This window comes from Chionomys nivalis, chromosome 17 (genome assembly GCF_950005125.1).
Source record: "Chionomys nivalis chromosome 17, mChiNiv1.1, whole genome shotgun sequence".
Classification (NCBI taxonomy): Eukaryota; Metazoa; Chordata; class Mammalia; order Rodentia; family Cricetidae; genus Chionomys; species Chionomys nivalis.
Genome location: NC_080102.1, coordinates 35,547,038 through 35,574,500, shown reverse-complemented (window position 1 = coordinate 35,574,500; position 27,463 = coordinate 35,547,038). Strand labels below are relative to the sequence as shown.

Sequence of the window (27,463 nt, the reverse complement as noted above, 5' to 3'; positions counted from 1 at the left end):
GCCAGCTGGCCTGGGTCTGAAAAAGCATGGGATAAAACCGGACTCGCTGAACATAGCGGACAATGAGGACTACTGAGAACTCAAGAACAATGGCAATGGGTTTTTGATCCTACTGCACGTACTGGCTGTGTGGGAGCCTAGGCAGTTTGGATGCTCACCTTACTAGACCTGGATGGAGGTGGGTGGTCCTTGGACTTCCCACAGGGCAGGGAACCCTGATTGCTCTTCGGGCTGACGAGGGAGGGGGACTTGATCGGGGGAGGGGGAGGGAGATGGGAGGCGGTGGCGGGGAGGAGGCAGAAATCTTTAATAAATAAATAAATGAATAAAAAATCCAAACAAGGGCCGGGCGGTGGTGGCGCATGCCTTTTATTCCAGCACTCGGGAGGCAGAGGCAGGCGGATCTCTGTGAGTTCGAGACCAGCCTGGTCTACAAGAGCTAGTTCCAGGACAGGCTCCAAAACCACAGAGAAACCCTGTCTCGAAAAACAAACAAACAAACAAACAAACAAAAAATCCAAACAAGGTTTGGGTGAGACTTTAGCCCATGGTTCATCAGTTAAATAAGTTGCTCACTTTCTCCCAAAGGATTAAAAAAGAATAATAGACTTTGGGTGCTGGAGAGATGACTCAGCCAGAGAGCACTGGCTGCTCTGCCACAGGACCTGGGTTTGATTCCCTGCACCCACATGTCAACTCACAACTGTCTGTAACCCCAATTCCAGGGCTTCTGCCACCCTTACACAGACATAATTACAGGCAAAACACCAAATGCACATAAAATAGAAAATAAAAATGTTCAATTATAAACCGTAGTGACACACACCCGTGAATCATCTCTGCATAGAGGAGATGGGATGGGGGATCAGAAACGACGGTCATCCTTGGCTACATAGAGTTTGAGGCGAGCTTGAGCTGCATGAGACCCGGGCAGGGGCACACACACACACACACACACTGGAGTGCACATTCCTTTCTAGCTTGGCTTGTGAACCCAGCACTTGGGAGTGCTGAGGCAGGAAGATCATGAATTCAACAGCCTGGACTGCAATAAGTTGTCTCAATACAAACAAATGGTTTCATTTATTTTATGATAGCCTAAGAGAAATAAGCATTACTTTTTTGTTTGGTTGACTTTGTTTTTGAGACAGAGTTTTTCTGTGTAGTCCTGATTGTCCTGGAACTGTAGACCAAGCTGGCCTTGAACTCAGAGATCCTCCTGCCTCTACCTTCCAAGTGCTGGGACTAAAAGCTTAAGCCATTCATGCCCAGCTTTTGTTTGTTTGTTTTTTTTTTTTTTTTGGTTTTTTTTTTTGTTTGTTTGTTTGTTTTTGTGATAGGGTTTCTCTGTGTATCCCTAACTGTCTGGAACTCACTGTGTAGACCAGGCTGGTCTTGAACTCACAGAGATCCACCTATCTCTGCCTCGCAAGTGCTGGGATTATTGGCATGCACCACCATTGCTCAGCTTCAAAAACAACTTTCTGATTCGGAGAAGTCTCTGACCCTCTTTGGTTTTGGCTGGTACAGCTTCCCCTGTTTACTTTGCACCATGGGGCAGGTGCTAGTTTCTCATGCATGCAGCTTGCCTGAATTATGTCAATATGCTGGGTCCCATTATCCACATATTTGACATTTTCAGAACTGAGAGGGGCCTTGCCCTGACCTCTCACTGTCCAAGGAACTTTAAATGGTTTTCATTTTTTTCTTCCTGATTTCTGACTAGACATATTTGAGAGTTCCTACTGTCGCATTTTGAAATAAGAAATGTTTCATAAGCCAGACATGGTGACACACCCCTTTACCCTCAACACTTGAAAGGCCCAGACAAGTAGATCTCTGAGTATTTTAGCCACAGTGGTCTACATAGAGAGCTCCAGGTCAGCCAAAGCTACATTGAGAGATCTTGTCTAAAATTAAAAAATAAAACAAAAAACCTGAGGTGCTGGAGAGATGGCTCAGCAACTAAGAGCACTTGATGCTCTTGTAGAGGACTGGGGTTCAATTCCTGCACCATGCAGTGATTCAGAACCAACCATACTCCAGTCTCAAGGGATTTGATGCCTTTTTCTGACCTCCCTAAGCGCCAGGCATACACATGGTATACAAACATACAGGTAAAACACTAATGCAGAAAGTAAAAACATGTGTAACTTTTTAATGTGTGTGTTGGGGGAGGGTCGCACACAATCAGAAGGCTGCTGCAGCTAAGACAACAAATGGACTTCTTAGGGAATAAATGCAGATCCCGATTTGCCGCTTGGCAGCTCTCATAATTCCCATCAATCCTCTCTAAGTGGTGTTGCACATCAGTCCTCTGAGCAAAACATCTTCCGTCACCACGACATCAGCTGTGTCTGTTTGCTCTCAGCCATCACAGTAGGGCTGTTGGCATCCCTCATAGAAGGAGGGACGAAAGGAGGGTAACTGTCTCTCCCCACCTGAGATCACAGCCGCTCCTCGTTCTCCCCCACCTGAGATCACAGCCGCTCCTCGTTCTCCCCGAGATCACAGCCGCTCCTCGTAGCCATTTGGGGCAGTTCTGTTCTAATTGCACGTGGCCTCAGGATCTCAGGATGTGTCTGGGTGTGTAGGTTTAGGAAGTTGAGAGGGGCTCTATCTGCTTGGCTTTGATGAAGACAGCAGTATGGCCACCTGTGGTCACCCGTGCTCCTGCAGGCAAATCCTCACCTGTGATCTAAGTAAGCCTGATAGACTCACTGGCTCTCTGGGTTGAACTTCAGTGGTATTGTCCTTGGATCTATCATTGGGACCTTACAAAGAATGAGTAGAAACTTGTCTCCCAGGGAAGGAATTCTTGCAACAAATGGAATGAGACTGTTCACTCTGTGTTTAGCGCATTCTTGTGCTTGGGAGACGTAAACAACCCACTAAAGTGCTTATTGTAAGCCAAATATTGTACAGTCAGGTCACGACTGAAGCTGCCTTGTGTTTTGTAGTCTTTGCTTTCATTCACCGGGGCACAGCTGCAAACCAACACTAGGAACAGGGGTTGACATTGGAAAGCAGCTCTTAGCCCCACTGTCTTTTCAGATTTAAGTGAGATGTGCCTTTAATGCAATCGAAGCAGTCGATAGCCTTTCTGAAATGAGGCAAGGGCATTTTCAAGATAGATTCCTTGCCAGCCGTGACAGTTGCCGTCTTTCTGGATTATTCTTTGGTACTGTGTTTAAATGTTTCCCAACACATCGCGTTCTCACAGGAACCTGAAGTTCTGGGTTCCCATTGGGTACTTTAGATGCTGACACAGTGACTCAAAAGTAAGCCTTCAGGCTCCACACACTGCACCCTTCTTGGTCATAACCTCAACCAAACAGTGCTTCCCCTAGGGCCTGATTGATGGAAAACTGGATTAAGCTGGTCAGGAGGCTTGTTCTGTGAGCCTGAAAGAGAAGACCCCTCTCCGGCCTTGTACATCGACCCCAGCCTCCCCCTCCTGACTGCTCCACCCCCCCCACACACACAGCTGCTCACACTATGGACCAGGCACATGGGACATCCCCAAAGGATGGCCTGGAATGCAGTGCTTCAGTCTCTCCAGGAACTACAGCCCCCAGCATGCTCCGCGGCCTCCGGCTCTGCGGTTCGCGCGTGCGCAGAGGGGCCGCTGCGCGCTGACTGGGAGCCAGCCGGGAGCCTGTCTTGCTGAGGTGGCCGCGAGACAGGTGAGTGGGGTGCGAGTCTCCCCGCGAGGCGGACGCTCTGTTGTTCCTTGGGTGGAGGCCGCGGGCAGCGGTGGAGGACTCAGGGAGAAGCGGCGGGTGCCGCCTCGGACGGGGGCGGCGGGCTGCTGCGGCGTCTGCTCCCACGGCGACCCGGGACGCGCGTGACAGACCCACCCCCTCCGGCGGCGCCCGCCCGGCGACTCGGAGAAACTGCGCCTGACGCGGGGACCCCTGCCTGTGACGTGGGGCTGCTGCGGGCGTCTCGGCAGGTGGCAACTCTTCCAGAGCGAACTTGGGTGTCTTCATTTAAGACTCAGGTTCAGCATCTAGGCCGGTCCGAGCGCGCTCCGGTGTTAGCATCGGGGAAACTGAGGCGAACTTGTGTGCTTCCGGTTGGAATTCTGGAAATTACTCTGAGATTGAGGTGCGGATCCGGCTGCTTTAATACGGCAATAATGCAATAATGGGAAATGGCAGATGCTTCAAAGTTTCTTTTTCGGTGACAGATTGTGTCGAATCTTCCAGTCTATGCTACGAATGGAACTTGTGATGGGTCTCGGTGGGTTTGGTTTTGTTGTTGTTGTTTGGTGGGATATTTAGAAATGACCCAGAATATATTTTTTTTAAATCCCTTGAAAGAAATCTTTCTAGGTAAATTCAAGTGTGTTTTTTGAGACAGCTCTCTAGCCCAGGCTGGTCTCTGCTCTGCTTCCCAAGTGCTGGGATTAAAGGTGTGTGCACTCTCAAGCCCTGAAAAATCAGATTTTTAATGGGACTAATTTTCAGTCTCGTCTTTTTGTTGTAGCTTTTCTGACTGTGCTGGTGACTGTTTAAAGGGGCACATGTTTCCCAGTTCTTTACCCCTCATTCCTTCTCTGAGCTACCAGGTCTCCCGCATTAGTCATCTGTGTTTGACATACTCATTTCTTTCTGTTTTCCGTGAGCAGTTTGCTGTTCGTTCTAAGTAAATGTTGCTGCCTTGCTTTGTTGTTGTAGATTTTGATACGCCAGATCAAGTGCAGCTGTTACTTTGTCATGGCTATGGAACCCAGGGCCTCCCTTCACTACTAAGCTGCCCCCAGATCCTTAATGTAGCTTTTTCATTTAGCCCATCCTGATTTTTTGTTTGATTGGATTGAAACTTTTAAGATTTATTATTTATGTATTTAGTGTCTGTACATGTGCGTGTTGCCAGCGCACATGTGTATTCACAAGTGCACGTAGGGTAGGTACCTGCAAAAGTCGGTAGGTCTGCTGGAGCTAAAGGTATAGGCAGTTGTGAGGTTGGCATGGGTTCTAGGAACCAAATTCAGGTTCTCTGCTAGAGCAGTCTTCACCCTTGACCACAGAGCTATCCAGGCTAAGTTTCCTGCCTGTCTCTTAGATGTTGGGCTTACAAGCATGTATCATCACACCCAACTTTCTCTTTCTTTCTCTCTCTTCTCTCTCTTTCTCTTTCCTTCCTTCCTTTCTTTTTTGGTTTTTCAAGACAGGGTTTCTCTGTAGCCTTGGAAATCCACCTGTCTCTACTTCCCAAGTGTTGGGATTTAAGCCATGCACCACCACCACCTGGCCTCACACCCTACCTTCTTTCCGTTTTTAACCACAGATGTGTATGATCTATGTGAGAGGGGAAGGTGTTTGGGTTGATGGACAAACATGAATTTGATGGGACTGTGAGGAGTCCTGGATGTGGCTTGGGTAGAGTGCTAGTTTACCTCAATGAGACCTTTGGTTTAGGTCCTAGCAAAAAGAAAGAAGGTTCTGAACAAAAGTTGTGCCTCCATAAAAACACACCCTCCTTCTTTCTTTGTGAATTTGGGAACTTTTCATATTGACAGGAGAATGAACTGGGGTGGATAATGTCAGAGGAATGAGGGAAATTCTGAGAAAGTGACTCAGGAGACCTTCAATTTGGTCACACTTGCCTGGAGTGGCTGCATCTTACTGGCTTAGAGTCACAAAAAAAACCGTGTGTGTGTTTTCATGTTATCTCTTCTTCATTACCAACGAAGATTTTGGCGGAAGTCCAGAATCTCGTAGATTCGGTGACTTGCCATCACTTTGATCGGCTTGTTCTCCAGATGGCCTCTCATTCAGCTGGGAGCAGTAGTTTTCCACAGCAGCCTCGCAGGAGCTCACACTGTCATAAGGAAGTGGGAATAGCACAAAGGGTGGTACGCAGAAGAAATACAGATCCTGTTTGTCATTGCTTGTAACACAGCTTGGACAGGAAATCCGGATAGGACAGTTATTGGGAGAGGTTAGAACACAGGACTGTGGCTTCCACTTGCGGTAGTAATCTGTTGGAGGCAGTTACCGAGTCCCCTTTGTCTAATTGTCACAGTCAGTGATGGCTGTTACTGTATTTTACATATGTGTAAATAAGGCCTAGAGGTTAAGTGATTTTCTCACGCTGTGCCAAGGCCAACTTCTAGTCAACTCTCTAGCTCTAAGACCCCCAGTTCCCCCCTCCCCCATAATGCTTGCTGAATAGCCTAGATGTCAAGATCTTCCTGCCTCTGCGTTCCAGGTGTGGGATTACAGATGTGTCCCACCATACCCAGCACTCCTGCTCTTTTCACAGTGTTTTGTATTTCCTTACCAACAGTTATATTCAAAGTATTGAGAATGTGGCTTAGTTACCTGCTGCCATGTGCAAGGCCTGGTATGTATGTATGTACTGTGTTCAATACCAGCGCTGCAAAACAATAACAAAAGCTGGTGTGTTTAAGTCTACTTATTTTTGGTCCCACTCCTTTTTATTTTTTTATTTTTGTGATTTTTCCAGACAAGGTTTCTCCCTGGAACTAGCTCTTGTAGACTAGGCTTGCTTCAAACTCACAGAGATCCGCCTACCTCTGCCTCCCAAGTGCTGGGATTAAAGGCGTGCGCCACCACCGCCCAGCCCACTCCTCCCTTTTAATGTAACACTTGAAATTAAACCTAGGGACTCTTGTATGGTAGCCAAACTCTACCACTGAGTTATATTCCCAGTTCAATCTTATTATATGAAAATATTATATGATCATATTTCCCCAGAAATTACTGTTTCTCCCATTTTATTTATTTGTTTCTATTTTATATTTTTTGGAGACAAGATCTCTCTTTTATGCAGCTCTAGCTGTCCTGAAACTCGCTCTATAGCCCAGGCTGGCCTTGAACTCCCAGAGATCTACCTGCCTCTGCCTCCTGAGTGCTGGGATTAAAGGTGTGTGCCATCACATCTGGCCCATTTTTCTTTCTATTATTTGTTCTTAAAAAGCAGATTCTGGGGCTAGAGAGATGGCTTAGAGGTAAAGAGCACTGGCTGCTCTTGCAGAGGTTCTGAGTTCAATTCCCAGCAACCACGTGGTAGCTCACAACCATGTGAGCCACCATGTGGTTGCTGGGAATTGAACTCAGGACCTTTGGAAGAGCAGGCGATGCTCTTAACCACTGAGCCATCTCTCCAGCCCGGGATAAGGAGTTTTAAGTCATCCTCAGCTACACAGATAGTTCGAGTCAGCCTGGGATATATGAAATTTGTCTCAAAAAATGGAGGGCAGAGCCTATCCCTCTCTTTCATTTACTCCTTAGCGCATCACAGTCTGTCTTCTACCGTCCTGAACTTCATTCAGCTTTGTACCGAATATCTACTGTGCCTCCCTCCTTCTATAAATTTTACCTGGGGGCTTAGGGACCAAGAAGAAAAGGGTTGGAAACTGTCAGTATCTTATGTAAATGCTTCCACCGAAGTCTTTAGTCTTGGGAACTGGGGAAAGATGCTGGGCCACTGACAGACCTTCCCTTGCTCTGAAAGTGGTATTTTCCCATGTGTGGCTTTTTCTTCCAGGCAGGCATCACTCCTCCCCCAAGAGAAGTGATATGGTTGAAAGATAAAGTGCAGGCTTTGGAGTCTGACGGACTAGGAGCTGAAACCACAAGTCTGTCTTTGTACTACCAGCTTTCAGTGTGAGCTCTTGAAGAGTAGGGCCTTTGTCTTGTTCACCACCTCACCTCTCCCCCTAGGGTGATAACTTGGAGGCTGAATGCCTTATGGGATTATTGAGCTCAGCGTGGTAGAGATGAGTGCTCGTGGTAGTAGTAGCATGTGACTAAGTAATGAGGCTAAGTTTTCTGTGCGGCTTATCAGCTGTTTTGACAGCACTGGTTTTTTAATATTATGTAATAAATTACTCCTCTTTTGAAAATGTAGTCTCATTGCCTTATGATCACCTTCTACAAATGAAACATTAGCCTCTTTTCCGTAGGCACAGTTAACTATGATCTTGTAACACTGTGTCTCTTGCAGTTGTATCCATATTTGTAGTCGTCCCCCACCCCTTTAGGAGACAGGGTCTCCATGTAACTCTGGCTGCCCTGGAACTGGTATGTAGACTATGCTGGCTTCAAATTCACAGGCATCCACTATCTCTGCTTCTTGAGTACTGGGATTCAAGGTGTGTGCCATGCACCCAGCTGTACATTTCCTGCATTTTAAAGCACCTGTGCTATATATTTTTTTTTTTGTTTTTTTTTGTTTTTTTGTTTTTCGAGACAGGGTTTCTCTGTGTAACAGTCCTGGTTGTCCTGGAACTCACTTTGTAGACCAGGCTGGCCTTGAACTCAGGGATCCTGTCTCTGCTTCCCGTGTGCTGGGATAAAACGTGTACACCACCACCGCCTGGCCCGATTTCTTTCTTTATTTATTTATTGGTTTTTCGAGACAGGGTTTCTCTGTGGTTTTTGGAGCCTGTCCTGGAACTAGCTCTTGTAGACCAGGCTGGTCTCGAACTCACAGAGATCCGCCTGCCTCTGCCTCCCAAGTGCTGGGATTAAAGGCGTGCGCCACCACCGCCCGGCTGTGCTATATATTTTGCATTTGTGAGGTTTTGTTTGTTTGAGAAGGGGCTCCTGTAGCCCAGGTTGGCCTCAAAATAACTATTTAGTGAAGAGTAGCCTTGAACTCTTGATCTTCCAGCCTTTGCCTCCCAGGTGCAGAAATCATTGTGACTGACTATATTTATGTGTATTGTGTTGTTGCTTTAGATGAGGTCTTGTCATAGAGCCCAAGCTGGCCTTGAATTCAGGATCTTCCTGTTGGGACCATTTGGAGTCCTGGCCTCCAGCTGCTCTTCCCTGCTAGAGATCTTTATTTTCCTTCTGATTTGAGTTACTAAAAGCTGTGTCAAAGTTGTTTACCAGCTCTGCTTCACAAGCACGTGTTGCCTTGCCTTGAGGATCAGAGGATAAGGTTTTCACCTGTTGGCCCACCTGACTGTTGGGTATATAAGCCTCTGTGGTGCTATTGAATAAAGGGCTTCTTACCAGTGACTAGAGGTCCGTGTCTCTGTCTCCCTGTCTGTCTGCCTGTCTCCCTGTCTGTCTCTCCCTGTCTGTCTTTGTGTGTTTCAACCTCCAGCCCCTTTCCTGAAGCTCGCGGACTGTATGGTAGTGCATAGAGTGCAGAAAGGCGTTGTTTGCTGCATCTTGCTGCTTTTGCCTCTGGAGGACCACAGATGTATGCCATCCCTGAGCCCAGCCTTATATTTGTGGTTTTCTCTAACGATGTGTGTTTTAGAAGATTAGCTTCCTTTGACTTACTAATTAGCTTTCATTGGATAGATTCTCAACAAGAGTAACATGAAAACTGAAATTGAAAGCACTAATTATCAAAAGTCTTCTTTTTTTCTTTCTTTCTTTTTTTTTTTTTTAGACAAGGTTTCTCTGTAGCTTTTTGGTGCCTGTCCTGGAACTAGCTCTTGTAGACCAGGCTGGCCTCGAACTCACAGAGATCCACCTGCCTCTGCCTCCCAAGTGCAAAAGTCTTCATTCTTAAAACAGAAGATGGCCCATGCTTGTATTCCCGGCTACCACAAGAGGCCGAGGCAGGGGCATTGCTTGAACTCAAATTTCCAGGTGAGCCTGGGCAACATAGGGGAGATCCAGTCTCAGTAAAGATCTTAGAAAAGGCATGATTTGCAGTTAGGACTCAAAGAAGGATTTCTTCACCCCCACCCCTTAACAAAATAAGATGGGCCTTCTAGCTAACATTCTAAAGACAGGAAACAGCAGGTCATTTCCCATTTCTTATGTTTGCGTACCATTGGTAAATACTCTTAACTTGTGTGACTTGAGAATGAGGTTAAAGTCCAGCATTGCTTTCATCCCTTCTCTTTTTCTTCTCCCTTCTCCTTTTTGAGACAGTCTTGTCTGTAGTCCTGACTGACCTCAGAGTTGCTCTACAGGACCCATAAGATGGCTCAGCAGGTGCAAGCAAGCCTGAAGACCCGAGCCTGCTTCCATGGAAAGGTGGAAGGACAGAACTGACTCTACAGGGCTGTCCTGTTACCTCCACAGGATCGTGTGGTGTGTCGCCCCCCCATCCCAATAGCAATCCATCCTGCCTCAGCCTCCTGAGTGCTGCTGTGATTACAGACATGTGCCACCACACCTGGCTCTATTCTTGTTTTTTTTCTTTGGCGGCAAACTCTTGGTCTTCTCCCAAGATGTTTTGCCTGGTTTTCCTGAACAGAGTGACTTCTGCTCTGTATTTACATATGCAAACTCACCCACTGTGACTTGTACTAAGCTCCCTTTTCTGTTTACCATTCTTTGGGATCTCATTCATTCATGTATCTTCACTTACTAAGTCGATAAATGTTTTTCAGCCTGGCATGGTGGCGCACACCTTTAATCCCAGCACTGGGGAGGCAGAGGCAGGCGGCTCTCTGAATTGAAGGCTAGACTGGTCTATAGAGTGAGTTCCAGGACAGTTACGGCTCTGTTCACAGAAAAACCCTGCCTTGAGAAACCAAAAGAAAAATGTCATTTCAGTGTCTGCCTTTTCCAGGTTCTTCATTGGCAGACTGTGGCAGCTCACATGTATATTGCTAGGACTATACTAGGGAAACTGAGGCAGGATTGCTGTGAATTTGAGGCCACCCTGGCTACAGTGTGAAACTTTCAAATTTTTTTTTTATTTTAATGTGTTTGGGTGTTTTGCCTACATGTATGCCCTATGTACCACGTGTTAGCTTGGTATCCTCAGTGCCCAAAAGAGGGCATCACATCTAGAACTGGAGTAACATACAGAGAGTTGTGAGCCTCTATGTAGGTGGTGGGAATTGAACCCAGATCCTCTGGAAAGAACAACCAGTGCTCGCTTTTTTACTTTTTTGAAAAATACTTTTTTAAATATTTATTTTGTATACAATATTCTGTCTACATGTATGCCTGCAGGCCAGAAGAGGGCATCAGACCTCATTACAGATGGTTGTGAGCCACCAAGTGGTTGCTGGGAATTGAACTCAGGACTTTGGAAAAGCAGGCAATGCTCTTAACCACTGAGCCATCTCTCCAGCCTGAAAAATATTTTTTAAAATAAAAAAAATGTATTTTATATGTATGAGTGTTTTGTGTGATTGTATGTTTATGTACCATGTGCATTAGAAGCCAGAGAGGGTATTGGATCCTGTGGAACTGGACTTATAGATGAGTCACCATGTGGGTGCTGGGGATCAAACGTAGGTTCTCTTCAGCAGTGTGCTAACCTCTTAGCAATCTTTTCTAGCAGTTTGAGACTGTCTCACCTCCCCCTCCTTAAAAACAAAGTCCTCAGATGTCCTTCCCATGTAACCTTACCTATAAATCACAGTGTGATAGATGAACTATAAGATCTCATGGCATTTTTATAACAAAATCTTGGGTGCTACATAGTGTTAGTCTACAGTATTCCTTGGGTTGATATAGTCTCTGAAGTTTGCTTTATGTCAAAAAGAGGGGGCATAAAAACTCTACCACATCTTCACATGTTAAGAGGATATGGGATAGGTTATAATGTATCAGTTCATCTTTAGAAAACAGGGTTTCCACTGGGTGGTGGTGCACACCTTTAATTAAATCAGCACTCAGGAAGCTGAGTCAGGCCTTGTCTCCAGAGCTAGTTCCAGGATAGCCAAGGCTACACAGAAGAACCCTGTCTCAAAAACAAAACAAAACAAAAAACAAAGCAAAAACCAAGAAGAAAGGTGGCATGTGCCTTTAATCCCAGCACTTGTATGCAGAGGCGGGTGGATCTTGGAGTTCCAGGCCAGCCAAGGCTATACAGAGAAACCCTGTCTCGAAAAATCAAAAAAAAAAAAAAAAAGAAAGAAAGAAAATAGGGTTTCCATGCCAAATACTGCGGTTTTGTTCTGTTGTTTGGGATTAAAGCATGGTGCTAGAGGTGGTAAGTATGTTTTCACTTACTCTGCAGGTACTTTTCTGTCCTGATTTCGCCTTTTTGGTGCAGGCCTTTTATCCCAGCACTCTGGAGGCAGAGGTAGGTGGATCTCTGTGAGGTCGAGGCCAGACTGGTCTACATAGTGAGTTCTAGGACAGTAAGAATTGCATAGTGAGACCCAGTCTTAAAACAACAAGAGGAAAATGAAGGTTTTGAGAGATTGTTTTGTGCATGTTTAAATAAAGTAAATACAGATTTATTTTTATTACATCTTCAGAATATTAAAGAAGGTATATACATGTAGATGCTTCATACAGTAGGTGACTAAGTGCTCATAGCACAGGCAGCTGGGTTAGGCTCTGGGAAGCCCCGAGTTTAAGTCCTAACAGTGCTTGAGTCTGCTGGGAAAGGTAAGGTACACAGCTAGCTAAATGACTGGTGTGTGTGGCATTATGTGAATGTAAGGAGATGTTGCGAGAAAGTAGTAGGAAAAGCATCACAGAAGTGGTATTTCAGAGCTGAGTACTGAAAATAGGAAAAAAATAGAAATGCAAGGCAGTCTTCTAAGCAGAAGAAACAATAAAGCACAAAGGCATGTTGAGTCAGCCTTACCGTGTCTGAAGCGTGATATACATGTTCAGAGCTGATTTAGGCAGGGCTGGAGATAGCTCATTGGTTAAGAGACTTCTTGCTCTTGCAGAGGACCAGGGTTTGATTCCCAGCACTCACATTATGGCTCACAACTGTCTGTAACTACAGACTGTAACCGCTGGGGATGTGACACTCTTCAGAACTCTATGGGCACCAGGCCCACACATTCTGTATGGTACAGCTGTATATACAGGCAAAGCCCTCATACACATAAACTAAATAATTTTGTTTTTGTTTTTTGAGAGTGTGTATGTGTAAGAGAGAGATGAGAAAGACCCTGGCTGTCCTGAAAATAGCTCTGTAGACCAGACTGGCTTCAAACTCAGAGATCCACCAGCTTCTGCTTTTCTTTTTCTTTTCTTTTCTTTTTTTTTTTTTTTTTTTTTTTTTGATTTTTCGAGACAGGGTTTCTCTGTAGCTTTTGGTTCCTACCCTGGAACTAGCTCTTGTAGACCAGGCTGGCCTCGAACTCACAGAGATCCGCCTGCCTTTGCCTCCCGAGTGCCAACTTCTGCTTTTCAAGCACTGGAATTAACGATATGCATTACCATCACCTGGCAAATAAGTTTTTTAAAAAATATTAAAGCCGGGCTGATGGTGGCTCACACCTTTACTTCCAGTACTCAGGAGGCAGAGGCAGGGGGATCTCTCTGACTTCAAGGCCGGCTTGGTCTATAGAGCTAGTTCCAGGACAGGCTCCAAAGCTACACAGAGAAACCCTGACTCAAAACAAAAAGAAATTAAAAAAAGAAAAACCAATACAAAAGTGGATTACAGGGCTAGATGAATAGCTCAGTGAGTAAAGGGTATATGCCTTCAAGGTAGAAGGGATAGCCAATTTCTATAAGTTGTCCTCTGACTTCCGTGTTGATTGTGCACAAGATAAGTAAAATGGGGGTGGGTGGGTTGAGCTTGGTTCACTGGGTGAAGTGCTTGCTGCACAAGTGTGAGGGACAGAGTTGGGATTCCCGGCATTCTGGCAGTATACAGCTGTGGTGGTTTGAACAAAAATGGCTCCCATAGGCCCATAGGGAGTGGCACGATTAGGAGGTGTAGTCTGGTGGGAGTGTCATTAGGGGGTGGGCTTTGAGGTCTTGGAAGCTCAGACCTGGCCAACGTGTCATTCACTGTCACTTCCTGCTATCTGCGGTCCTGATGTAGAACTCTCAGCTCTCTCTCCAGCATCGTGTCTGCCTGCACGCTGCCATGCTTCCCACCATGGCAATAATGGACTAAACTTCTGAACCGTAAGCCAGCCACAGTTGAATGTTACCTTCGTAAGAGTTGCCGTGGTCATGGTGTCTCTAGTTAAAACTTTAACTAAGACAACATCTGTAACCCCACCATTTGAGAAGCAGAGACAGGCAGATCCCAGGGCCTTGCTGACCAGCCAGTTTAGCTAAAAGCTAAGCTTCAGTGATAGGTCCTGTCTCAAAAAGTAAGACTGAGGGACTAGAGAGATGGCTCAGCAATTAAGAGCATTTTTGTTCTTCCAGAGGACCTGAGTTTGGTTCTCAGCACTTGCCTGGTTAAGTTCAGCTCCAGGGGCTCTGACACCCTTTTCTGGTCTCTAGGATACCCATAGACACATGGTATACACTTACATAGACACAAGTATACATATATACATATAAATAAACGTTAAACATAAGGCAGAGAAGGGATTGAGCATCCTGAACTGGAACTCTGGCTGAAGTGGGTTGGAAGCATGTGTATGTAATCAGCTGTGCTACTTAGGATGTTAGTCTGTTTCTAGGGCCTCCTCTAGTCTCCCATACTGGGGGATGGAACTTGATGTCTTGTTTGCTGGGAAAGTGGTCTACCATTGAGCACTTTCTCAAGCTCCTTTTTTTTTTTTTTTTTTAACTATTTATTGTTAAGTAGTCCAAACTGGCCTTAAACTTGCTCTGTAGCCCAGGCGGGCCTTGAAAGTGTCAATCTTCCCCTTCCTGATTCCTGAAGGAACTGAGATTGCAGGATTGTGGCTGCCAGCCAGACTAATCTATTGTGTTTGAGTAGAAGACAGTCTGGGGAGGGCACAAAAACTTGTTAGGAGATATTCACAGAGGACCAGAAAAGAGGCAGTGAGAGCATGAACTAAGGCAATGGAAGCTAAAGGTATTCTAGAGACAAAATTAGTAGATTTTCCAGATAATTCAGGAGTGAAAGAAACATAAGACTTTAAAATTACCTTAAACCTTGAAACCTAAATATCTGAGAAGAAAATAGGATAATAAAAAAAGAATCATCCGGAGATGGGATAAAAATAGATGTGTTGTGAGATCTCCAATGGAAAGATGGGAATAGCAGTGTGGCCCATGGCTTGAGTGATGGCTAAGTCTCCCTCCCTCCCCCCCACCCCCTCTCTCTCAGCAGAGTCTCACTATATAGCCCTGACCAATCCCCCTGCCTCTGCCTTCTAAATGCTGGGATTAAAGGTGTTTGTTATTGATGGACATGGTGGATTCCAAACACTCAGTAGGCAGGGTCAGGTGGATCTTCATGAGTTTGAGGTCTTCCTGGTCTATATAGTGAGTTCCAGGACAGCCAAGACATACAGAGACCCTGTCTCAAGAAACAAAAGAAAAGAACAACAAAACAAAAAAGGTGTGTGTTACCATGCTCAACTTAAATAAAAACAATTATTTGCTTGTTTTGTTTGTATGTGCACATGCACACATGTAGCAGTTCGAGGACAACTTGCAGGAGTCCGTTCTCTCCTTCCACCAAGTAGTTCCTGAGAGGGTCCTTAGGGTTGCCAGAAAGTGCCCTTACCCGCTGAGCCATCTCTCTGACCCTGAATCCTACTTTGTAATTTTTAGTTATTTTGTGTGTATGAGTGCTTTGTCTGAATGTATTTCTGTGTACTACATGTGTGCTTGGTGCGGAGGACAGAAAAAGGTAGTATTGTATCCTTGGAACTGCAGTTACGGACAGTTTTGAACTGTGTAAGAGCAGCCAGTGCTTTTAACTGCTAAGTCATCTTTCCAATCCCTTTAAATCCCACTTTGGAAGGAGAATGGATCCCAAACAGTGGATTTTTAACAAGAACATGATTGATGGGAAATGAGGCAGTGGAAGAGCTGATAACAAAACAACTAAGTAGAGAAGAAAAACTGACGTGATGAATATCTGAGTTATGGGGGGAAAAATTAAAAAGCCTGGATTAGGTTCATGAGCCCAGCGCTACAGGGTGAGGAGTTAGGCCACAGGAGGAAGACTCCATCTATGGGATGATTAGGAAAGCAATGAGACCCCAGAGTCTAGTTGTTAAGATGAGCAAGCTAAGTCACGAAGTTTAAAGCAGTGAGTTCACTGACAAGTGCTTTAACAATGTGTCAGTAAAACAGATAAGAAAATGCCGAGGGACTCAGTCACATTGGTTTAGTAGTTCTAATTTAAGGATTCAGGAGATCTGAGTACTGACTTAAAGGTATTGGAGGGGAATAGCCAGAAGGTGCTCAGAAGTAAGATACCACAAAGGAACTGGGCTGAAAGGCTCCTGTGGGTGGAAGAGTTAACGTGTAAAGGGAGAATCCATCATCCTCAAGTGGGAGGTAAAAAGAGAGAAGGGAGAAAAGTGAAAAGAAGAAAAGAATGCACAGCAGGCTTAAAGATGCATTTGTTATGTGTGCCTGTGTAGAGTTTATGTGTGTATGTGTGCCTGTGTAGAGTTAACGTGTATATATATGTGTCTGTGTAGAGTTTGTGTGTGTATATGTGCCTGTGTAGAGTCTGTGTGTATTTGTGTCTGTGTAGAGTTTGTGTGTGTATATGTGCCTGTGTAGAGTCTGTGTGTATATATGTGCCTGTGTAGAGTTTATATGTGTATGCGTGCCTGTGTAGAGTTTGTGTGTGTATGTGTGCCTGTGTAGAGTTTATGTGTGTATGTGTGCCTGTGTAGAGTTTGTGTGTATGCGTGCCTGTGTAGAGTTTGTGTGTATGTGTGTCTGTGTAGAGTTTGTGTGTATGTGTGTCTGTGTAGAGTTTGTGTGTGTATATGTGCCTGTGTAGAGTTTGTGTGTATATGTGTGCCTGTATAGTGTTTATGTGTATCCTGTACATGCAGGAGCCCCTGGAGGTCAGGAGAGGGTGTTGGATCCCTTGGAAGCAGAGTTATGATTGGTTGTGAGTGACCATGTGGGTGCTGAGAATCAAACCTGAGTCCTCTGCAAGAGCACCACGTGCTCCTAACCACTGTCCTAGGGTTACTATTGCTGTGAACACCATGACCAAAGCAACTTGGGGAGGAAAGGGTTTATTTCTCTTACACTTCTACATCATAATCCATCATGGAAGCCAGGACAGGAACTCAGCAGGGCAGGAACCCAAAGGCAGTAACTGAAGCAGAGGCCATGGAGGGGTGCTGCTTACTGGCTTGCTCAGCCTGCTTTCTTATAGAACCCAGGACCACCAGCCCAGGGGTGGCACCACCCATAATGGCCTGGGCTCTCCCTGGTCAATTACTAGTTAAGAAGATGTGCTATAGGCTTGTCTTGATTTTTTTTTTTTTCTGGTGGCATTTTCTCAATTGAGGTTCCCTCTTCTCAGACGATTATCGCTTTTGTCAAGTTGACGTAAATTCAGCCAGCACAACCACTGAGCCATGTCTCCAGCACACCCCCCTTTTTTGTTGCTTTGCTTTTGCAGTGCTATAGATGGACCCAGGGCCTTGTGCCTGCCCAGCCTGCCACCATCATGGGGCTACACTGTCAGCCCAACTGTAATTTTGACCTCAACTCTTAGGCTGTGACCGTCCCCAGGGTCACCAGAATTGTGGGGCGTTTGAATTAACACTGAAGGAAATATGATAGAAAGTTAGTGAGATGCCTGGCATATGCCTCAAACATGTAATCCCAGCACTTAGGAGGCTGAGGTAGGAGGGTTACCACGAGTTCTAGTCAGGTTGGCTATAGAATGAATTCCAGGACAGCCTGGGCTGCACAGGGTGACACTATCTCAAAGAACAGAAACAAAGCAAAAGTCAGAGATGTGTGATGAAGCTTAAAACCACAGTGAAGATAAATCTTATGTGGATTGCTCCTTGACTTTGGTCAGTAGGTGCATGAACGGAGGGCTATGCATGGGACTAGCTAAGGAACATTCATTCCATAGTTAGTTACTTCAGTAAAGTGATATTATTCCTACAATGGGATATTTAAGTATATGAGCTTGATTGTTCTTATTTATCCTTCAGTGCTGAAGGTGGAGCCCAGGGTTCATGTGCGCTAGGCGAGCACTGTTCCCAATGAACTGTTCCCAGACATCAACCTGATTGCTTATATCACACCCATCAAGTCTGGAATATAAAGAATTATCACAAAAAGCCTAGGATATTATTGACAGCAGTTCTGCAACATAGTAATAATAAGATGAACACTGCCATGCCTGGCTTTCTATGTGGGTTCTGGGGGTCCAAACTCAGGCCCTTATGTTTGTGCAGCACACCCTAATGACGGATTTACTCCTCCAGCCCCAATTTGTGTTCTTAATTTATTCTCATCTGTTTATTTTAGAAAGGAATATGTGTGTGTGTGATGTATGTGTGTGTGTGTATATATACACATATATACATATATACACATACATACATACATACATCTCAGGCTGGCCTAGAATGCAGCCAAAATGACTTTGAATTTCTGATCCTTCTGCCCCCATGTCTAGAGTACTGGTTACCATTTACACCACCACACAGTTTCCATGTGATGTCAGGGATCAAACCCAGGGATTCCTGCATTCTAAGCAAACATTCTACCTATGAGCTGTATTACCAGGCTCCCTATGCTACTGTACATTTAAGAAAAGATTTTTCAGTGGATTTTTTCACTAGTCGGCTCTCAAGTAACTTTATCTTCCTCAATACCTCCCGGCTGTTTTTTGGGGCTCCTGGAATGTTGAGTTAGCTAACACCTTTCATTTTCACTCCCTTGGTGGTGGAATAGATGGGCTATGCAGATGCCTTGCTTTGGCTTTCCTCATAGCCAGCGGGATACTGCCAAGCTGTAAATATGAGAGGAGTGATCTGTGGAGGGACTGGAAGGCCTCAGATGATGGTTGTGAGCTTCAGGAGGGCTGCATTTCTCTTGACTGCTGAACAGGAAGGGGCAGCCTGTTCCTTGGCATCTGCTCCAGGGGAGGCTCCTCCTTGCCTGGTTTGTGTTTGCCCAGTGTGTGTTCTGTGTTACACTGCCACACCTCTCTGGCCTAAAAGAACATTCTATCCCTGGTCACAGAGGAAATATTGACTTAAGGGACAGCGGCCCCAGTAGCAAACCTGCAGGAGCCAGAGCTGGAGCGGAAGTGAATAAAGAAGTGCTTTGCTCTGCTGCTCACACTGGTGTAGAGGAGGTCGTCAAGATGTCATCAGGGACTTAAGTGGTGGAATAAGCTGGGCGGTGGTGGTGCGTGCTTTTAATCCCGGCACTCGGGAGGCAGAGTGAGTTCGAGGCCAGCCTGTCTTCAAGACAGGCTCCAAAGTGACAAAGAAACCCTGTCTCGAGAAACCAAAAGAAAAAAAAAGGTGGTGGAATGATTAACATGTTCTAGGGTCATTGGGGTTAGGGGGAGGACCAGTTCTAGAAGGTTAGCACCAGTGACCACTATATCCAGGCTTCATTAAATACAATGCTCTGAGAGGAAGCAAACAGGTTCGAATATCTAAGTGAGTGTTGAGAGCCAGCGAGAGGTAGGTCGCAGGGCCATCAGTCATCCACTAGAAGTTAACAAATTTAGGCCTTTCTTGCCCCCCCCTTTATTTTTTTATTTTATTTTATTTTTTAAAGATTTATTTATTTTTTTTTTATTATGTATACAACATTCCTTCCATGTGTGCCTGCAGGCCAGAAGAGGGCACCAGATCTCATTATAGATGGCTGTGAGCCACCATGTGGTTGCTGGGAATTGAACTCAGGACCTCTGGAAGAACAGTCAGTGCTCTTAACCGCTGAGCCATCTCTCCAGCCCTTGCCCCCCCCCTTAAAAAAAAAAAAGACAGGTCTTCGCATAGTCCTGGCTGCCCTGAAACTCTCTCTGTAGACCAGGCTGGCCTCAACTGACACTGGGGATTGAAGGTGTGTGCCACCACACCCAGTGATAAGTTTTCTGTGAAAGGAAGCAAAAGAGTTAAGGAGTGGAAGGCCATGATTGGGTCCATTTTAAAAAGACCATGTGGTTGTAAGATAGTGGACAGAGGAGGTGACAAGACTGGAGGTGGAGGTCCTGCCAGAGAGATTTGCAGTAATGTTGATGGCAGGAAATATTGGTTCCTATTAGCACTGGTTATAAGAACAGTCAGTTTCAGGAGGCATTAGGAAAGTGGTGGGATGACAGAGAGGTCCTGTTGTGTGTGGTGTTATACAGGTTCTGGGAATCCACACTCAGGTCCTCACACCTACATGACCAGTGGTTTACTGACCAAGGCTACTTCTCTAGCCTCACCTTTTGATATTTTAAAACATTTACTATTTTTTAATTTTCAAAAGTATTTTATGTGTATGAGTGTTTTGCCTGCATGTATATCTATGTACCGTCTGCATGCTTGGTGTCCTCAGAGGCCCAAGAGGGCATTGGATTCCATGGAACTGAAGATTACAAATGGTTTCAAGCTGCCATGTGGGTCCTAGTTTTATTTTTTGAAACAAGATTAATGTAGCCTAAGCTGGTCTCAAACTTACTATATAACCCCAAATGGCTTCAAACTCTTGGTCCTCTTCCTTATCCTCCCCAGTGTTGGGATTATGGACCTGTGCCTGTTGTCTGAGGTTTTCTGTCCCACCAGGTCCCACAGCCATTTAGTCTACATTAATCACAAACTGATTGACCTGGTATCTTAGGCTCTTCTTATTAACTGATTCTTACATCTTAAAATTAGCTCATTATTCTTGTCTGTGTTAGCCACATGGCTTGGTACCTTTTTCAGCGAGGCAGTCACACATCTTGCGGCTGGGTGTGGCGACTGCAGACTGAAACTTCCCTTTTCCCAGAATTCTCCTGTTCTCATTGCCCCGCCTCTACTTCCTGCCTGGTCATCCCTGCCTATACTTCCCTGCCTGGCTACTGGCCAATCAGCATTTTATTAAAATACAATTGACAGGGTACAGACCATTGTCCCACAGCATGTGCCTGTTACATTAGCTGTATCATAGGTGAGACTTGGAGAGATTGCTCGGGCAGTTTAGTGTTTTCTGTACAAGCATAAGGACCTGAGTTCAGGTCCCCAGCATCCGCATAAAAGCCAGGCAAACTGCACACCTATAATCCCAGTGGTGGGTGATAGGAGGGCCTCTGGGGTTTGCTGCCCAACTAGTCTTACTGAATTGGTGAGCTCCAGGTTTACTGAGAGAATCTGTCTCAGAAAGAGAAGGGAGATGAGTGGAACAGTTACTCAGTGGTTAAGAGCACTGACTGCTCTCCCAGAGGACCTGGGTTCAATTTCCAGTACTCACATAGTGGTGTTTAACCATTTAACTCCTGTACCCGGGGATCTGATACCTTCTGCTGACCTCAAAGGCACTATACATACATGATACATAGATTACATACAGGCAAGAATACCCATGTACTTAAACAAGTCTTAAAAAAAAAACAGTGAATAGCAATCGAAATACTTGGCAGTGACATAGACACATGTCATACATATACACCTAACATACACATGCAGACACTATACACATGAGCACAAAAGAAAAAAGATATGAGGGTATTAAGTAAAATTCTACCTACTGTCCAGTTTACTGTGGCATCCTTTTATATGAAATGTATGCCCTGGTTTTTGCCTGTCTTTGCATTTGGGTTTTGAGTTTTGGGTTTTTGTTTGTTCGTTTTTGATACTGGGTTGTAACAGGAGGGCCTGCTTGTTGGGGTTTCTGTCCTGCCTGGTTCCCACATTCATTAAGTCCCAAGGAAAATCACACAGAGTGTCTATATTAATGATAAACTGATTGGCCCACTAGCTCAGGCTTCTTATTAACTCTTATAACTTATATTAACCCATTATTCTTATCTGTGTTAGCCACATGGCTCGGTACCTTTTTCAGCTGGGTAGGTCACATCTTCCCTCTTCTGTGTCTGGACAGGACTGCAGAAAGAGCTTCCTTCTTCCCAGAATTCTCCTGTTCTCATTGCCCTGCCTCTACTTCCTGTCTGGTTGTCCCACCTATACTTCATGCCTGGCTACTGGCCAATCAGCGTTTATTTACAACATAATTGACAGAATAAAGAATTGTCCTGCACCACTGGGTCTCCCTGCATAACCATGATTGTCTTAGAACTCACTATGTAGACTAGGCTAGCCCCAACAGACTGAGTTGTTGTTTTCTGCCTCTGCCTCTCTAGTGCTATAATTAAAAGTGTGCACCACTATTCCTGGCTGGCCTCTACAGGTTTTAATCTAGCTCTGCTTATTAGAGTTCTTGGCATGGAGAAAGCCTACAGTGAATAGTAGCTATTAAGTGTGTCTGGACAGGTTGGTTAGGAACACAGAGGAACTAGCTAGTTTTTATGTCACCTTGACACAAGATAGAATCATCTGAAAAGAGAACTTCAGTTGAGAAAATACCTCATTAAGATAGCTTATGGGGCATGTTCTTAATTAGTGATGTGGGAGGGCTCTTCCTATTGTAGGTGGGCCTCCCTGGGCTGGTTGGTTCTGGGTTCTACAAGAAAGCAGACTGAGCAGGTCACAAAGACAAAGCCAGGAAGCACCACTCCTCCATGGCCTGTGCATCAACTCCTGCCTCCAGGTTCCTGCCCTGACTTCCCTCAGTGATGAACTGTTTCCTAGAAGTGTAAGGGAAACGAACCCTTTCTTCCTCGCGTTGTTTTTGTCCTAACAGCAATAGAAACCCCAACTCGGACAGACACCACACAGACTGAGGCAGAGGGAGTGTTAAAGAGGCTAATGCTTGAGCATTGAGGAAGGAATAGTCAAATGAAGTGTATTGCAAGCAGGGAGAGCAATAGGAACCAGGGTATAGGACCCGAAAAGAGTATGTTGTACGTCAGGAGCTACCAGGTTATTATTCTCTGTCAGCACCTGCCCTAGCTTGGACTCTGGACGAGTTCCTGCATATACAACAGACAGACATGTGTACACAAATAGTATGAAATACGGGACGCTAGGAACATCTGTCAGTGATTGATTCTTTCAGGAGAGGGAGGTGGATAAACATGGGAGTTGGGAAGGGAGGGTTTGTTAGAGGTCCCATCTGAACTAGAATTTGAAAGACTGGCCAAGGGGGAATTCAGACTGCTGGGTCTCAAGGGTTTTGTTTCCCAGACCCAGCAGCCTCAGCACCAGAGATGTGATGTCAGCACAGTCAGCAGTTTGAGATCTACTGATCAACATATCCTTCAAGGGGCCTGAAGGGATGGCTCAGTGGGTAGAGACATGTGCATGTGGATCTCTGAGTTTGAAGCCAGTCTGGTCTGTATTAGCGAATTCCAGGCCAGCCAGAGCTAGCTATGTAGTGATGCCTTGTTGTTGTTGTTGTTTTTTTTTTTTGAATAGTTTTCCTAATTTTTCCCCTTTTTCATATGTATCTGTGTGTAGTGTGTACATATGTGTACGCATGTGCGGTATGCATGTGTGGAAGCCCAAAGCTGACATCAGGTGTCCTTAATCATCATTATTTTCACCTTGTATATTGAGATGGGTTTCATGATAAACATGGGGTTGGCCATTTGTCTAGTCAGCTTCTCTGGGATTTCTTGTCTTCACCCCTGAGCCCCAACCCCCATGTGCTAGGATTACAGGTAAGCAGCCACACCAACTCAGCTCTTATGTAGGGTCTAGGGATCTGAACTCCTGTTGTAATGCTTATCTAGCAAGTGCTCTACCTGCTGAGCCATCTCTTCACCCAGGGCATGCTTTTCTCTTACTTGTTATGTGTGTGAGAGTGGCACTCGTGTGGAGGTCAGGACAACTTTCAGGAACTGCTTCCTTCTTTCTGTCATGGATTCCAGTGATTAAACTCAGGGTATCAGGCTTGAACAACTTTACCCACTGAGCCATCTCTCACTGGACCCACGTCATACTTCTCTTAAAAGGCACACCCTTTTTTTAAAAAAATTATTTTCCCCTTTATGTGTATGTATGGATGTTGTGGCTGTATGTATGTATGTCTGTGTACCTCGTACATGTAGTGCCTGTGGAGGCCAGAGAGAGTATTTGATTTCCTGGGACTGGAGTTCCAGACAGTTGTGAGCTGCCTTGTGTATGCTGGGAATTGAACTTGATTTCTCTTGAAGAGCAGACAGTGGTCTTAGCTGCTGGGCCATCTCTTCAGCCCCCAGCTTCAGAATTTTTATTTTGTGTTGTTCAGAGTGCTATAAAAAAGTCAAAGGATCTAGGCACACACCTTTTTCCCAGTATTCAGGAGGCAGAGGCAGGTGGATCTCTGTTCAAGACCAGCCTAGTCTACATAGTAATCTGCTCCAGGCCAGCCAGTGCCACATGTGAGACCCTGTTTCAAAAAACAAACAAATAAAAATTCAAAAGAGAGTTCAGAATTTCCTTTGCCATACATAATAAATCTAGTGGCTGTTTAAAATCTAGAGACTTTTATTTGTTTGTTTTTATGACAAGGTCTTGTAGCTACATAGCCAGTTGTCTTGTTTCCCACATCTGGCTGGAGAGCTTATTTGTCTAGTTGCTGCAACTTCAGTCTCTCATTTGTGTTTACATTTTACTGTGTTGCCAGTGGATAGGATGGTCCTGCGGGCATTACACAGAACTCAGGAGACATGGAAGTGTTGTGAAAAATAGGTTTGGAAATGGCGTCTGTTCCCCTAGGAGTGTGTTTTGTGGATGGCTGTACTTAGCTCACATGCTTGGTAAGCATCTCTTTTCCTGTAGGCTGCTTTTTATGTCTTTTGCTTTTTTTGTTTTGTTTTGTTTTTTCGAGACAGGGTTTCTCTGTAGCTTTGGTGCCTGTCCTGGAACTAGCTCTTGTAGACCAGGCTGGCCTCGAACTCCCAGAGATGTGCCTGCCTCTGCCTCCCAAGTGCTGGGATTAAAGGCGTGCGCCACCACCGCCCGGCTGTCTTTTGCTTTTGAAAAAGTAGTTCATGTCAGTATGCTTGGAATCTACAGTTCCATGTGAAAGCTTGGGTACCTGGGGCACCTTGTCCAGCCTTTACAGAAAAAAACTGGGTCTTGCAGCTCTGGTTTCAAGGCACTGCTGTCATTTCCAGGGGATTATTTAGGCTGTTGAGGGGCAGGCTTCCTACAATAACTTGAAAAGTGACAACCGTACCGTTTAGCAGTTTAAGAAGCTCCTGCTTTCCTGGGTTGCTGAGATGTCAAATTCAAGCTGTGCTGTGTTGGTAAAGTGTTACCTACAAATGAGAGGGAAAGGAGTCCTTTTCACAGTTTCAGACGAGCTGTTTGCACTTCCTCCCCTCCACTTTTTCTCCTCTTGGTTTTGCATAAACATTAAATCCCCAAAGAACGAAATTTGAGGTGGCGAGTAGTACCTTGTCAGAGGAAGAAAGGCTTAGAGACCTGCACCTCTCGTATTCCAGTGCAATCACTAAGTTGTGATTATTTCTAATTATAATATGTATGTTATAACATTACCCATAATTAGCTAATTAGTTAATTAATTTGGAGATAGAGTCTTACTATGTAGTCCTGGCTGATGTGGGATGCTCTTCTGTATGCTGTGAATATGTTTTATTACCACTGGTTAATAAAGAAGCTGATTTGACCAATAGCTAGGCAGAATAGAGACAGGCGGGAAATCCAGACAGAGATACTGGGAAAAAGATGGCAGAGTCTGGGAGATACCAGCCGCTGCTGGAGAAGCAAGATGTGAGGTAACAGGCCATGAACCTCATGGTAAAATACAGGCTAATAAAAATGGGTTAATTTAAATTGTAAGAACTAGTTAATAATAAGCTTGAGCTAATAGGCCAAACAGTTTATAATTAATATTAAGCCTCAGAGTGGTTATTTGGAAACTGGCAGGTGGGAGAAAAACCTTCAGTTACACCTGGCTGACCTGGAACTCACTGTGTAGACCAGGCTGGCCTCAAACCTGTTTCTGCTTCCTGAGTACTGCGATTAAAGACTTGTACCCATACACTGAGCATTAAATTTTAGTTATTATTTTGGGCTGCAGATATGCCTCAGTAGTTAAGAGCACTTGTTGCTCTTGTAGAGGAAACAGATTCAACTCCCAGCACCCTATGTGATGGCTCACAACTATCTGAAACTACAGTACTAGAGAATCTGATCCCTTCTGATCTCCTTGGGCACCAGAGACACATCATGGTATACATATATACATGCAGACAAACACTGATACACATAAAAGGGTAGATCTTAAACTTTTTTAAAATTTAAGTCATTACTTTATTGTTTTATGTGTATAGGTGTTTATGCTAAATATACATCTATGTACCATAACATGAAGTTCCCTCAGAGGCTAGAAGAGGGCATAGGATCCCCTGGAACTGGAGTTAGAGACCATGTGAGTGCTGGGAATTGAACCTGGGTCCCCTGGAAGGGCAGCAAGTACTCTTATAGAGTTTTTGACTGTTTCTGATGCTTAAAAAGTTTCAGGCCAGTTCACAACCCCCAGAGAACCCAGGTAACAAACAGGACCCTAAGAGAGACATACATGGATCTACATAGGAAGGAGAAAACAAGATTTCCAAGTAAATTGGGAGTGTGGGGGTTATGGCAGAGGGTAGAATGGGAGGGGATCGGAGAAAAATGGTATAACTCAATAAAAACAAACAGTTTCAGGCCGGGTGGTTACTGCATATGCCTTTAATCCCAGCACTTGGGATTAAAGGTGTGCACACACGTAATCATCTCTTAAGGTTAAACCCTTTTATTGTCATAGTGACATTTTATGAAAACTTTTATTACAATTTATTTTTATTTAAGCTTTCTTTTTTAGATTACTTTATGAATATGAGTATTTTTGTATGCATGTATATAAGCCTGGTACCCAGGGAAGTCCGACAAAGTCATTGGCTCTCCTGGAACTGGAGATATAGATGGCTGTGAGCCACTGTGTAGATGTTGGGTGCATCTGTAGTGGCCATATCAGTATGGCCTTTCCTTCCTTTAGCCTTTCTCAGACCTTCCCAGCTCTGAGCTGTTCTTACCAGGTTATCTGTAGCTTTCAGTGTTACATCTCTTTACAGAGAAAAAATGGTCTTCAGGATCTTAAGTAATTTTGTCTTTGTTGGTTCAGCCTGTGTGTTCTCTGGCAGACGTCTGCAGAAAGCCCCATGTGGCAGCAGTAGGGGTGTAGTCCATGTCAGGAGACCACAGGAAATGAGCATTACCTTTGTGCCTGCATACAGTGGCACAACATTTGCCCAACAGGAAATCGTGGGATTGGTGAGCTAGGGAGGATACACACCATCAGGAATGGCTCCTTTAAGCATGCACATTTAATTGTTACAGTTTCTTCAGGGCGTCTCAGAGGTGGTTGCATCAGTTATAGGTTTTCTAAAGTTTCTGCCTCTTAGCACCCCGTGGCAACAGAGGGGCAGCTACAGGAACCGGGTAACCAAGACGTGACTAACTCCTTAGGCCACTTCTATCAATTCTCAGATGAGTGCTTTCAGGGAATTTTCCATAGCAACTAGAAGCTGAAAAACCTGCCCGCCCAGCTTAGCAGTATCATATCTGGGAGGTGTAAGGACAGCCTGAAGTATATGTATCCATATATACAACATACACGGAAATAGCACAGATACACACATGCATACAGAATTCAGAGCTGAAGCTCACAGCCTGTTAAAATGTATTCACAGTCTGGCCATTTCTCCACGCTTTCACCCAGGCAGAGCCCACATTACCTCCTACCCTGGGCATCTGGAGAGCTTATCCAGTCCCATCAGATTTTGCTTCATGGCTGTTCAGAACTTCTTTTATTTTATTTATTTTTTTTAATAT

At 44.9% G+C, this 27,463-nt stretch overlaps 1 protein-coding gene across 5 annotated transcripts in view; it reads left to right on the top strand.

Annotated features, from left to right (window-relative positions):
• Positions 1–3,621: 3,621 nt before the first annotated feature.
• Sgsm3 (small G protein signaling modulator 3) overlaps positions 3,622–27,463 on the top strand; it is a 35,051-nt gene continuing 11,209 nt past the window's right edge. For 2 of the 5 annotated variants that reach the window (XM_057791412.1, XM_057791417.1), the window contains exon 1: positions 3,640–3,686. The gene's annotated coding sequence lies outside the window, so the exon portion shown is untranslated. Of the gene's footprint in view, positions 3,687–3,878; positions 4,111–27,463 lie in introns of those variants that run through there. The other 3 variants (XM_057791415.1, XM_057791416.1, XM_057791413.1) reach the window with 2 other exon arrangements.